Source organism: Kogia breviceps, chromosome 14 (genome assembly GCF_026419965.1).
Source record: "Kogia breviceps isolate mKogBre1 chromosome 14, mKogBre1 haplotype 1, whole genome shotgun sequence".
Taxonomy (NCBI): domain Eukaryota; kingdom Metazoa; phylum Chordata; class Mammalia; order Artiodactyla; family Physeteridae; genus Kogia; species Kogia breviceps.
The window spans coordinates 51220793-51234932 of record NC_081323.1 but is presented as its reverse complement, the minus strand read 5'-3'; the positions used below and the strand labels follow the sequence as shown (position 1 = coordinate 51234932).

General features: G+C 45.3%; 1 long non-coding RNA gene across 1 annotated transcript in view; it reads left to right on the top strand.

The window, feature by feature from the left end:
* The window catches only part of LOC131741438 (uncharacterized), a 31417-nt gene extending 18305 nt beyond the window's left edge, over positions 1-13112 (top strand). Inside the window, exons 4-6 of the long non-coding RNA XR_010836645.1 lie at positions 7447-7537; positions 10980-11108; positions 11760-13112. This is a non-coding gene — a long non-coding RNA (uncharacterized lncRNA). The remainder of the gene's footprint in view (positions 1-7446; positions 7538-10979; positions 11109-11759) is intronic.
* Positions 13113-14140: the final 1028 nt, after the last annotated feature.

The following is a 14140-nucleotide window of genomic DNA, read 5'->3' as shown; positions in this document are numbered from 1 at the left end:
TCCTAGGTACTTGCACGTTATTCTGTACTTACTATCTCTTCCCTTTAGGCAGTGCTCTTATGGAGAAAGGGGACTCTACCTTATTTCTCTTTATATCCCCTGTATTTAACACCAAATAGATAATTTGCTGATGTTGAGTAGATGTTCACTGAAGGATGAGACAATAATTGTAGTAATAATTCTGAGTTCTTATATCTGTCCTCCTTTCCTTGTCCTGTCCATTTGTTTATGCAGCAACCAATGATTTTTTTGTCCTGGGGGGCTTTTCACATGCTCAGTAGGATTTGTAAGTGAAAACTGCACTGTAGAAACCATTCACACTAAACCAGCATTTCTCCAGCCATGGTCATGCTCATAGGTATTCTCCAAAAACAGGTTGCATGAATAAATAAGTCTGAGAAATTCTAGGTTACACACGGTTTATTTATTTATTTATTTTTATGTTTTTTTTGACAGTGCCACGTGGATTGCAGGATCTTAGTTCCCCTACCAGGGATCAAACCCCGGGCCCCCTGCAGTGGGAGTGCAGATTCCTAGCTGCTGGACCACCAGGGAAGTCCCTAGGTTACATAAGATTAACCAAATATCTTTCCCATAGGACTTCTCAGGCCTTTACTAGGGTAATTAATGCCCAGGGAGTTGGGTAGAATGCCAGGTAAAGTTAGCACATTTCTTAACTTCTTTTGACCAGAGGACCTTTTTCTCAGAACGTTATCAACGTCTAGTGGGACTGGTTCTATGGAGTGTAGTTGGTGAAAAACTGCACTAAGCCTCATTCTCTCCTAGAGCCGACTGGCCTGGGGCTTGGGTGTGCAGATTGGTGTCATTTAATTGCCATCTGTTGTCCCAGGCCTGTAGAGTGTCTGTACCTCTCCTAAAACCTTTATCAGAGAATTACTGTGCAGCTCATTTATCCACTCAGTAAAGATTTATTGAGTTTCTGCTATGTGCACTGACTGTGGAGAAAACAGGATTCTTGCCAATCAAGAAACTGAGGACTCAGAACAGGGCCTGTTTAATTGGATGTGGAGAGAGCAGGGCCCTCTGCTAGCTGCCCTGGGAGCTTGAAGGGTGAAGTTTTTGATTTTCCATCCAGACTTCTCAGTGTATAAGGAGGTATATGGGGAGATTGAAGTCAAGGAAATGATAATTTTTTAAATTTAAAAATTTTCAAAAATTAAAAAAAAATGTTTAGTCCAAACATCTATTTGGAGGCAGACTGGAAGAAGTACTTTTCCACTGTATCACACTGCCTCTGTGCCCAAGTGTCTGAATCAGAGAAACACATACACATAGACAAGTCCAACCTGGGAAGAACTTATTCTGTGTTGCTGCCTGGTGGTCTTGAGCCTGTTGAGGACCATCATAGGTTGGATATCTTTCCCACTTCCATTTTCCCATCAGTGACCCCAGATCAGGTTTATTTTTGCATATGTCTGTCTTCTCATTGCTTCCCTCTTTGAGCATCCTTGGTGAGGATGCTTGCGGCCTGACACGGACTGCAGTCAGAGAAGGGCACACTTTAGGAGCCAGAGGGCTCTGGCTGTGCTTTGCCAGCCAGGCAAGCGCTGGTGGGAAGAAGGTGATGAGAATAACGCCTTCAGATGGGAAGGAGTTTGTGGTACTGCGGTTCCTGAAGTTCCATGTACACACTAAGCAAACAGGAATGTAATACATGTGCTGCAGATTAGAAGGAAACAGGCCACCCACTCTTGCTTCAGCCTGCTCACCGAGGCACCTGGTGTTTGATGCCAAGGAACTAACATCAGCTCCCCAAGAAAAGTGCTGCTCCCTTCTCAGCAATCCCTCTCTGCTGTCTGAACAAAGTCCACAGGCTCCCAGGTTCTGTCCCCGGCACCAGACTGCATCTCTCAACTTCTCCTCTGATCTCCCTCTGTACTCGTTCCTGCTTCCTGAGAATGTACCCCATACGTTCCCCATCCGGGAGTGCTTGCTTTTACACCTTCCTTGCCCTCCACCTCTGCTTGTTTGAAATCCCATCACTTTTCCAAGGCCTGTGAAGCAGCCAGGTTGGATTCAGCTGCATATAAGAGAAGTTCTGCTGCAGGGGATGAACCAATAGGGATCAATGTATCTCATGTAACAGGAAGCCCAGGGGCAGGCAGTCTAGGGCTGGTGTGGCAGCTTCATCCTGAATTCCTTCCAGAATCAGGCTCTTTCCATCTTCCCTACTGTCCCTGCCTTAGTGACAGCTGCTGTACTCTAAGCATAACCCAAGTTCCTGGAAGAACGAGGCAGAAGTGGTAGAATCTGTCCTAGAAGGAACCTGCTTTTGTCTCATTGGCCAGAAAGGAGTCTCCTCGTCACCCCAACTGCAAGGGAGTCAGGGATGGTCTCTGGCTTTCTAGCCTCTAAGGGCCAGCTAGAAGAGAGCTGAATGGGTGGTGAATGATTTAACCTGTTTGAATTATTGCCTCTTCACCGAAGCTTTTATCAAAGCATCTTAAACTTCCTTCATTCTTATCTAACAAGGGTAAACCTTTTTAGAGCTCTTATATATTACTGTGGGTTATGTACTTGTCTTGCTTTTTCTTCTTCTTTTTTTTTAAAAAATAGATCTTTACTGGAGTATAATTACTTCACGATACTGTGTTAGTTTCTGTTGCACAACAAAGCAAATCAGCCATATGCATACACATGTCACCATATCCCCTCCCTCTTGAGCCTCCCTCCCATCCTCCCTATCCCACCCCTGTAGACCGTCTCCCTGTGCTATTGCCTTTTCCTCTTGATCATAAGCCTCTTAAGGATGACAAATGCATCCTTGTCCCCCTCACAGCTTCTTTTGGATCAATTTGTGATTTCTGCTCCTTTCTCATACGTCCTTCCTCCTCTCTCCCTTTCCTAATATGCATGTATTAGACATTCCATAAGTATGTGTTGATTTCAACTGAGTGGAGTTAAAAGGGAGAAGGGTGGTATGGTTATTGGAAGGGTGGTGGATGTGGGTTGGATTAGGAAGCCTGAATTGGGATCCTAGTTTTACTGTGTGACTTGGTCTACGTTTCCTCATGTGCAAAATTAGGGGATTGAATTAGATGGTCTCAAAGTTTTCTTCCAGCTGTAAGAACTCAAGGACTCTTCTGACTGGGATTGATTAGCTGCCCTGGGACACCGCAAGGAGGTAAACCCCATCCAGGCCCAGAGAGAGTCAATGAAAGAGGGAGCGGAGACATCCAGGACCTCTCACTCACTGCACAGTGCAAGGGCCAGGCTGAGCCCAGAGGTACAGAAAGGTGAGAGCAGAAGGTAAAGAGAGACTGAGCCAGCATGGCATGGATTAAAAGCAGGGGATAAGATGCTAGTTCTGTTGGCAGCAGGCAAGAGAAATCTGGGGAGGTCATGTTTCAGGAAGTGAGAACCCTCTGATCCCCAAATCTTGAAGCCCTTCTGAAGCTCACCTTCTGATGACAGGAGGAGGGCTCTCACGAAGACTTCCTTTAGGTTTGGGGCAGGTAGAGACCCATGTCTGGTATCATACATCATTTGGAACTAGTGCGTCTATCAATTTTATCAATTTATCCTCACGTGGGTTAGGGAAGCAAGACTTATGGGTTGAAGACCCAGGTCTGCCCTTGAGTTTTTCTGAACAAGCTAATTGCCCTCTCTGGGCTTTAGATTCCTATCTATAAAAGATAGGCCTGGCATATAACACTAATTTTTAGATCTTTATCACTGGAACAAAAACAGATTAAAAGCTTGAAAAGATTCATCAAGCAGCAAGACATATTCTTGGCAAGAGATACTTAATGATTTGTAGTATCTGGAGCATCTCTGAAGACTCCTGTGCTTCAGGGAATACCAGTAGGTGATCTTGGAGCTCCCTCCCTGATCGCTGACCTTGGCCTTTTCTGATTATGGTTACAGCTTTTTTTTACCCCCTTATTTTCTGTCTACTGCAGTTTTTGCATTTTTAGAGAGAGAACTAAGGTACCATCATGACGTGATTTCAAGTCGGCATGTCTTAACTCTGTACATTGCTTGTTTCCAGTCATTCCTCAATTTCTTCATTGGAGTTTTTAATTGCCCTTCCCCACCCTAATAGTTTCCTTTGTCCTTGCCCAGACACTCATTCATGAGATGCAAAGACAAAGTCAGCCATTCCACATTGAGTGAGTCACAGGTAGTCAGTGAAGCTGATGCTGAAAAGAAGCCTCACACCTGGATGAGATGCTTGATTCTACTTGGTGCCTCATCTCAGGGGTGGAAGCTGCTGACTTTAACATTCTATTTGTGTGGTCTCTTAGGGGCAGACCTTTTGTGGTTGGTTTCACAAGTGACCTGCTAGACCAGTTTCACTAGGTTCTGCAAGCCAAAAATGTGATCGTCTTCCTCCTGTTTCAACTTATTAACAGCAAACAAAAATAACAATGATACTCAACTAGCATTGATAGAGAGCCTGTTAGGTGCCAGGCCTAATCTCATTTCATCTTCCGGACAGCCCTTCAGCCGACAACAGATCAGTGAATTGTGCCAGGTTATTCTTGGATCTGGGTGGGACACAGAAATGACTAAAATAAGGATTATGTGAGATTTTTATTTTGTTTTATTTTCATTATTTTCTCACAATGAATTTATCATGAGAAAAGATTATCCTCTCCCCCCATCCCAAAAAAAGACAAGAAAAAAAAGTCAGAGCAGACCCCATGAAGGAAATCAAAGTCTAGTAGAAGAGACAGAAGTGCACAGTGAACCAGCACATGTGGTAGATCATGGTGAGTTTTATCAGAGTTACAAACAGCTGGGACAATTAATTGTGACTCTAGAAGCAGGCGGCCTTTACATGCTCTGTGAATTAGGCACAGTAATCATCCCTCTCTAGTCTGCCTCACAGAGTGGTTGCAGAAGCTCAACAAAATGGACACAAAGTCTCAAATCCTGTACATCTGTACATCCTAAAAGGATTATTACCCCGTCTGCTCATGTTTCCAGTTGAGTTGAGGGTGTTGGTCATTCTGTTCCCTCTGGCAATTGTGCTGTGCTGGGGTCATCTGAGGACTGTCCTCTGGACAATCCTGTGAGCCCTTGAGCTCACATTGTGGGTGGCAGCCCCAGGGGCCACAAGTTCAGTCCTGCTGCTGTATTGATTCTTGCCTCGTTTCCTGTCTTTGTCCCTTTTCCCATCTTCTCGTATTGAGCTCTCTTCATCCTTCCTACAAATCGCTTAATCCTTCTTGTCCTTTTCCCATAGTGTGTAGGTATCCCTAAGACCACTCCCAGGTTCCATGATGTGTTAGGCTGTGACTCACAGCTGTGATTTATTACAGTGAAAGGACACAAGGTGAGATCAGTGAAGGGAAGAGGTACATGAGGCAGAGTCCAGAGGGCACGAGGCTCAGGCTTTCTGGAGTGTTAATAGACTCCCAGTAGATGTACTTAATTCCTCCAGCAACAAATTGTGACAACACATGTGATATGTCATCTATCAGGGGCGCTCACTTGAGCCTAGGGGCCCGGGGTGTTATTGGGGGTCAGTCACATAGGTAGCCTCTGCCTGGCAGGCACCCAAACTCCAGGCTTCCAGAAGGAAAGCAGATATTTAGCATGAATCACATGGTTTGTACAAACAACTTAGCACAGCGAGCCATTCATCATCTCAAGACTGGAGAGAGCCCTCCTGAAACCCACGTTGCCCAGTGCTAGCCAAGGGCCGGTCTTTCTGAAGCGCAGTCTCAGGCCTGCTATACTCGCTCTTTTCTGCACTGTCCACCCCCTCCATTCTTGGCCAAGGCATCTTTGCAGCAAAATTATTCTTATTAGGAGCGCACGCAGCAGGATGAGACTAGCCTGCAACACTGACCTCAGTCATGCCCTTTAGAAGTTTGGGACTCTGCCAGTTAAAGTCCAGTAACCATAAAGGGCTGTTTTAGCCATCCAGGTGGCTTTCTTGTCAAGTTTTTACTGGTCCGGGACATCAGGTGAGGTTCAGCACAGCTCTGGACAGAAAGTGAAAGCTGACCTGAAGGCTTCCAAGGACTGAGGTGGTGCTAGAAAGTGCAACACACAAGAAGAGTACCCCAGAGGGTGCACATGGAACCCTGGAAACCAAGAGCTGATGATCATTGGGGCACCCCATGCAGGACAGCCACTGGGCAGGCAGTACGGGTTCACAGGACCCTCAGTGTGGGTCCCCATCATGGGGCTCCCTCCAAAGGCCTCCAGTTCCATCCAGTTCAATTCAGTCCTCGGATTCGGAGGGACTGCCCAAGGCTGGCAGTTACGAACGGTGGGCTTGTCTGTGACAATTTCATCCACCCGCAAGTGGACAGCATCTGCAGGCGTTCTCCATGTGAAGTGCGGGGAGCTGGGCTGCCCCTGCTGTCCCATACTCAGAGCTGTCAGGTGTGATAAAGGCTCAGTGTGAGTTAAAAACTTCCAGCCGCTTGGAAAGGTGCCAGGGAGTTTTCTTTCAGGAAGAGGGGCAGCTTCCAGGGACAGTTTTGAAAAACAGGGCATTAGTGCTGCCCTGGTGCTGGGGTTTGGTTTTTCCTCTGTTGTTTCAAACTCAGTGTGTCCCATTTAGCAATCATAACCTTACATGTTAAAATCATCCCTTACTGTCATCCAAACCCTTCACCAGAAGTGTTGTATGCAAGAGGATCAAAAGCATTCTTATAGAAAAACATTTTTATACAACTGAACCAGAAAGATAAACCTGTTCAAGAATTGGTTGGGATGAAATTCAGAATCTTCAACACCTTTCAGAATGGGCTTACATAACTTCCCATCCTTTTCATCCTGATCTTTTATCCTGTGAGCATTGATTTCTGGAGCAGGCCTGCACCCGTCCATTTGATTATCAAAACTGCCTCCTAAGGTGTGGGCCCAGGAGAGAGGGGAGGGGAAGGGAGCTGGGCCATCGGTGTGTCTGCTGAGCTGAGCTGACCTGGGAACAGCAGGGAAGCATCCCTGAGAGGGGCTTGAGAGCCCCATCTGTCAGGAGGGGACTGAGGGGTTACAGGCCCTGAGGTGTGCCCTCCTCATCTGGCAGCTGCCATCAGAATACCATCAGTCTCTGTATCAGAAGCACAGAGCCTATCAGGAGCTCCTTTTCAGAGGGTCCCATCTTGAACCTAAGCCCTTTCCTGTGGACCCTTGTATGCAACCCAGACAGTCCAGCCAGAATCCATGACATTCTCATTGCTTAGGGCCCTTTATCTACATGGGTCCCAGGGTTCCCAGAGCTCGGGTCCAGGTTTTCATTCAGCCCAGCTCCAGCTGAGGCTACAAAGACCCAGAGCAGAGAGTATCAGATTTCAACTCAGAGTTAGGCTCAGGCCCTTAGAATCAGTGAATTTAGGATTCCAAAAAGGCCAATAGCATTTCTTTGGCAGCAGAAAAGTCTGACACTGGTGGACCAAAGGGCTGGATTCCAAGCCCAGTAATAAGCAAGTCTTTCCTAAGCACTTTCTGTCTTATTCTTAGAGTCCAAGTTGATACACTCAGGATTTGCACAGCAGACAAGAAAATCATCAGCCTGTTGGGGTCAGCGTTTACAAGATCTGTTTGATTACAGGTGGGCATTAGCTACTAAAGACTGCTTTTTAAATCTCCAAAATGTGTTTTCTACTGGTGAGTGCTTCTCTTTTCATATCAATTGCCTTTTCCCAGTGAAACCAAGGGCAACCATCAGTTAGATCCCTTAAACTATAACTTGCGTAGTAAATAATATCCTGTAACCTGCCTTCATTGATTAAGCTCCCCTTAGTTGTTCTCTCAAATGCATCTCCTCCAAGCTTCATGAAACTTAGACAATATATCACAACTCCTTTAACCAACCCCAATAGATAACACCTCTGATGTGTGGGTCGCTATAGAATTGGTTGCTTAAGTTGTTTTCCAGGAACATGGAGCTAGTCTTGTGCAGTTCAAACCAGTAGAGACCACTGACCATTCAACTGGGCCTGTGCGAGTGTCCAGTGGATGATCTTTTGACATCAGAGGCCAAAAACTCCACCCTCATATCATGCTAGCCACCATTTTCTGAACACACGTCCAATGAAGGAGCACACAAGCCAGATAGCCTGCACAGTACACAGCTTACTTCACCTTTTCTTGCCTCCAGTCGTCTGTCCCCACACCTCAGACCACCCTGCTTCTTTATCCCATGAATATCCCAGCCCCTCGGATTTGAGACTTGTTCTCCCCTGTCGTTGCTTGGCCACCTAGTGAATAAACCCTTTCTCCACTGCAAACCTCGGTGTCTCAGCGTTTGGCTTGTGCTGGGCATTGGAAAAACGGACCCAGTTTTGGCACACCAGAGGCTCCAATAGGCAAAACTCATAGTGAAAATTATCAATATGGAGACTTATTCTGCTTAATATCCAAAGAGTTTAAATTCTAATTTACTCATCAGTGGCAAAAAAGCAAGGAAGTTGTGTTTAGTGCTTTTTATATTTTTGCAATTTCCCTGATTGGGATGATCCCTCTAGCATTTGTGAAATTACAAAGATAACACTCTTCTTCAATTTTTGCCATACATCCAAATGCCCTAGCCACAAAATAAAAGTCATTTAAAAAATTTCCCGGGCTTCCCTGGTGGCGCAGTGGTTGAGAATCCGCCTGCCGATGCAGGAGACACGGGTTCGTGCCCTGGTCCGGGAGGATCCCACATGCCGCGGAGCAACTGAGCCCGTGAGCCATGGCCGCTGGGCCTGCGCGTCCGGAGCCTGTGCTCCGCGATGGGAGAGGCCACAGCAGTGAGAGGCCCGCATACCGCAAAAAAAAAAAAAAAAAAAAATTTCCCTCTCTTTTTTTTCATTTTTCAAATTAACTCAAATCCCACGCAGTAAATTCAGCATTTACATGGTTAACATTACAGCTGCCAGGAAATCTTGGCTGGAATGCCAGGGGGATATGGGCCTGAAGAATTGGCTGCATTGCCTCCTTTATTTTTTCTCTAGTTGGTCTAAAACTTTACTCCTGGGAACAAATTTGCCCTCCCCCTTAGAGGAAAGAACGTTACAAATGTCAACCTCTGTAGCCTACGCAAGCTCCTCTTTTGGAAGAGTTGGGCTCTGGAGGAGAGGACAAAAGCAAAGGCATCTCTCAGGCTGGATTTCCCCTCTCACTAGCCAGCAAGTAGCCAGGGAAGCTGCAAGCCTGTTCTTCTGGAGTTGAGCCCTCATTTTCAAATTCTGTGGGTAACTTTTCCCTCTCACAAGAGGCAGCAGCCCAACTGCTGTTTTATGCCAGCCCTATCTCCAGAGCCATCCTGACACCAAGTGTTCAGCATCTCCTGCCCCTTCGTCCTTCATTTTCCCAAACAGTCCTTTCACTGTATTTCACAGTCAGGGTCCTTCTAGGGAAGCCCACTTCTGACTCTGCATTGGGGTCCCCCCAGAACACCCACAGGTTCATTGATTCTTTAGCAGGACTCACAGGACTCAGCATATAGTTGTACTCACAGCTAAGGTTTATTACAGTGGAAGGACACAAAGCAAAATCAGCAAAGGGAAAAGGTGCATGGGGTGAAGCCCAGAGGAAACCAGGCCCAAGCTCCCAAGAGTCCTCTCCCAGTGAACACATTTAATTCTTCCAACAATGAATTGTGATAGCAGGTATGTAATCTTGCCTACCAGGGAAGCCTGCCTGACCTCAGGCGCCCAGGGCTTTTAGTAGAGATAGGTCACATAGGCACCCTCTGCCTAGCATGCACCAGAATTCCATACTCCCAGAAGGAAAGCAAAACCACATGGTTCCTACCAACAGTTTAGCACAGCAAGCCACTCTTTTCATTTAAGGAATGATAGAAGCCTTCCCAAAATCTAGGTTCCCAGACTTATTGTCATATAATATGTGAATAAAATAATTTTCACAGAGTGAACAATTTCTGTAACCACCACGTAAATCAAGAAAAAAAATTAACAGAATCCCCCAAAACCCCATTTGTGTCCTCTTCTGGTCATTAATCCATCTCCCCAAGGGTAACCACTATTGTGACTTCTAACACCATAATTTGTTCTGTCGGTCCTTGAACTTCATATGAATGGAATCGTAGCATGTATGCTTTTGTGTCTTGCTTTTTTTCTTATCATGACATGTGAAATTCTCCCATGGTGTTGTGCATAGGTTGCTCATTTTAATTGTTGTGTAGTATTCTTTTTGTGTAAATAAACAACAATTTGTTTATCATTCTGATGTTGATGGAAATCTGGGTTGTTTCCAGTCTTTGCTATGAACATTCTAGTGCATATCTTTGGTGAACATACAAATACAATTCTGTTGGGTACACATCTGGGAGTGGAATTGCTGAGTCATGGGGTATGAATATGTTCATTTTACTCAATGCCCCCAACCATTATTCCAAAGCAGTTCCGTTTTGCACACCCACGAGCACACCCATGAGAGTTTTAATTGTTACACATCCTTGTTAACATTTGCTATTATCTGTCCTTTTCATTTTAGCCATTCTGGTAGGTGAGGTTGGTATTATTACATTGTGGTTTTAATTTGTATTTCCTGATGGCTAATGAAATTGAGCACTTTTTTTTTTTTTTTTTTTTTTTTTTTTTTTTGTGGTACGCGGGCCTCTCCCGTTGCGGAGCGCAGGCTCCGGACGCGCAGGCTCAGCAGCCATGGCTCACGGGCCCAGCCGCTCCGCGGCATGTGGGATCTTCCCGGACCGGGGCACGAACCCGTGTCCCCTGCATCGGCAGGCGGACCCTCAACCACTGCGCCACCAGGGAAGCCCAAAATTGAGCATTTTTTTAATGCTTATTTGCCACTTAGATATCGTCTTTTATGAAGGATTGCTTCAAGTCTTTTTCCCCCTTCTCTGTTGGGTTGTTTCCCTTCCAGTTTTTACCATTTTAAAAGCAGATCAAAAAGGCAGACAAGGGAAACAGGGATGGGGAAAAACTGATTAAAGGTCACTGCTGCATATCAGACACTGTGTAGACTTATGTCATTTACTCTGTGTGACAATCCTGCTATATCAATATCATATCATTTTACAGATCCATTCACATTTCAAAAGAAATGAAGTGCCTACCATATTGCCCAGCACAATCCTTGGCTCTGGAGATACAATGAAGATCAAGATCAAGATGGTCCCTCCTATGGCACTTGCTGTGGGGGATAGTAAGGTAAAAGGCAGTTACAGTGCATCGTGGTTATAATAGAAGAAGCTCAGAGTTCTGTAGGAGCACTTAGATGGGTCCTAACTCAGACCTGGGGAAGGCAGGACTTCCTGAAGGAACTAAAATGACCTGGGTGACCAGGCACAGGATATGGGGATGGAGGTGGTGGGTCGGGAAGATGAGAAACAAGGCTGGAGAGGTAGGTAGACAGCAGACCCTGGGGAGCCTGGTAAGAAGTTTGGACTTATCCTGAGATTGGTAAGAAGTTTTCATTGGTGGGATGACAGCATGAGATGTCCCAGTTCTGAAGACGACTTGACTAGAAGTGAGGTCACCTATGACCATGATCCAGAGCAGCAGGAACAGCAGCCTGAACGGGAAAGTATTGGGGGAAAGAAAGAAATGGAAGAGTTAAAGAAATCAGTGTAGGAATCAGCAGGACTCAGTGATTGATGTGCTGTTAGAGAAATCCAGCGTGACTCTCAGGATTTGTCTTGGGCAGCACTGATGTTACACTGCCACTGTCAACTCAGTTGCCCACAGGAGAGAACTGAAGTTCACAGAAGCAACTTGTCCAAAGTCAATCAGCTCATAAATAGTACAGCTGGGACTCAAACCCATCGCTGTTTGACAACTTCCTAATTCTATTCATTTCAGAATTTTCCTATTCAAGATTGTCTGGAGCAGGAGTGCACATGCACAGAGGAAAGGCCATGTGAGGATTCAGCAAGAAGGCGGGCTGTCTGAAAGCCAAGGAGAGAGGCCTCATAACGAAGCAAACCGCTCTCTGTGATCTAGGACTGTGAGAAAGAACCAAGATGGTGGAGTAGAAGGATGTGCTCTCACTCCCTCTTGCAAGAACACCAGAATCACAACTAGCTGCTGGACAATGATCAACAGGAAGACACTGGAACTCACCAAAAAAGACACCCCACATCAAAAGACAAAGGAGAAGCCACAATGAGATGGTAGGAGGGGCACAATAACAATAAAATCAAATCCCATAACTGCTGGGTGGGTGACTCACAAACGGGAGAACACTTATACCACAGAATTCCACTCACTGGAGTGAAGGTTCTGAGCCCAACATCAGGTTCCCAACCTGGGGGTCCGGCAATGGGAAGAGGAATTCCTAGAGAATCAGACTTTGAAGGCTACTGGGATTTGATTGCAGGACTTTGACAGGACTGGGGGAAACAGAGACTCCACTCTTGGAGGGCACACACAAAATAGTGTGCGCATCAGGACCCAGGAAAAGAGGCAGTGACCCCTGGGGAGACTGAACCAGACCTACCTGCTAGTGTTGGAGGGTCTCTGCAGAGGCGGGGTGGGGGGGTGGCTGTGGCTCACTGTGGAGACAAGGACACTGGCAAAAGTTCTCGGAAGTATTCCTTGGCGTGAGACCTCCCAGAGTCCGCCATTAGCCCCACCAAAGAGCCCAGGTGGGCTCCAGTGTTGGGTTGTCTCAGACCAAACAACCAACAGGGAGGGAACCCAGCCCCACCCATCAACAGTTAAGCAGATTAAAGTTTTACTGAGCTCTGCCCACCACCAGTCCCTCCCATTAGGAAACTTGCACAAGCCCCTTACATAGCTTCATCCACCAAAGGACAGACAGCAGAAGCAAGAAGAACTAAATCCTGCAGCCTGTGGAACAAAAACCACATCACAGAAAGATAGACAAGATGAAAAGGCAGAGGGCTATGTACCAGATGAATGAACAATATAAAACCCCAGAAAAACAACTAAATGAAACGGACATAGGCAATCTTCCACAAAGAGAATTCAGGATAATGATAGTGAAGATGATCCAGGACCTCGGAAAAAGGATGGAGGCAAAGATCAAGAAGATGAAAGAAATGTTTAAGATCTAGAAGAATTAAAGAACAACAGAGATGAACAATACAATAACTGAATTGAAAACTGCACTACAAGGAATCAATAGAATAACTGAGGCAGAAGAACGGATAAGTGATCCAGAAAACAGAATGGTGGAATTCACTGCCAGGGAAAAGAATAAAGAAAAAATAAAGAAAAGAAATGAGGACAGCCTAAGAGACCTCTGGGACAACATTAAACACAACAACTTTCGCATTATAGGGGTCCCAGAAGGAGAAGAGAGAGAGAAAGGACCCAAGAAAATATCTGAAGAGATTATAGTCAAAAATTCCCTAACATGGGAAAGGATATAGCCACCCAAGGCCAGGAAGCACAGAGAGTCCCATACAAGATAAACCCAAGGAGAAACACGCTAAGACACATAGTAATCAAATTGGCAAAAATTAAAGAAAAATTATTGAAAGCAGCAAGGGAAAAATGACAAATAACATACAAGAGAACTCCTATAAGGTTAACGGTTGATTTCTCAGCAGAAACTCTACAAGCCAGGAGGGAGTGGCATGATATACTTAAAGTGATGAAAGGGAAGAACCTACAACCAAGATTACTCCACCTGCCAAGGATCTCATTCAGATTCGATGGAGAAATCAAAAGCTTTACAGACAAGCAAAAGCTAAGAGATTTCAGCACCACCAAACCAGCTCTACAACAAATGCTAAAGGAACTTCTCTAAGTGGGAAACACAAGAGAAGAAAAGGACCTACAAAAGCAAACCCAAACCAGTTAAGAAAATGGTCATAGGAACATACATATCGATAATTACCTTAAACGTGAATGGATTAAATGCTCCAACCAAAAGACACAGGCTTGCTGAATGGATACAAAAACAAGACCCATATATATGCTGTCTACAAGAGATCCACTTCAGACCTAGGGATACATACAGACTGAAAGTGAGGGGTTTGAAGAAGATATTCCATGCAAATGGAAATCAAAAGAAAGCTGGAGTAGCAATACTCATATCAGATAAAATAGACTTTAAAATAAAGAATGTTACAAGAGACAGGGAAGGACACTACATAATGATCAAGGGATCAATCCAAGAAGAAGATATAACACTTATAAATATATATGCACCCAACATAGGAGCACCTCAATGCATAAGGCAACTGTTAACAGCTATAAAAAAGGAAATTGAC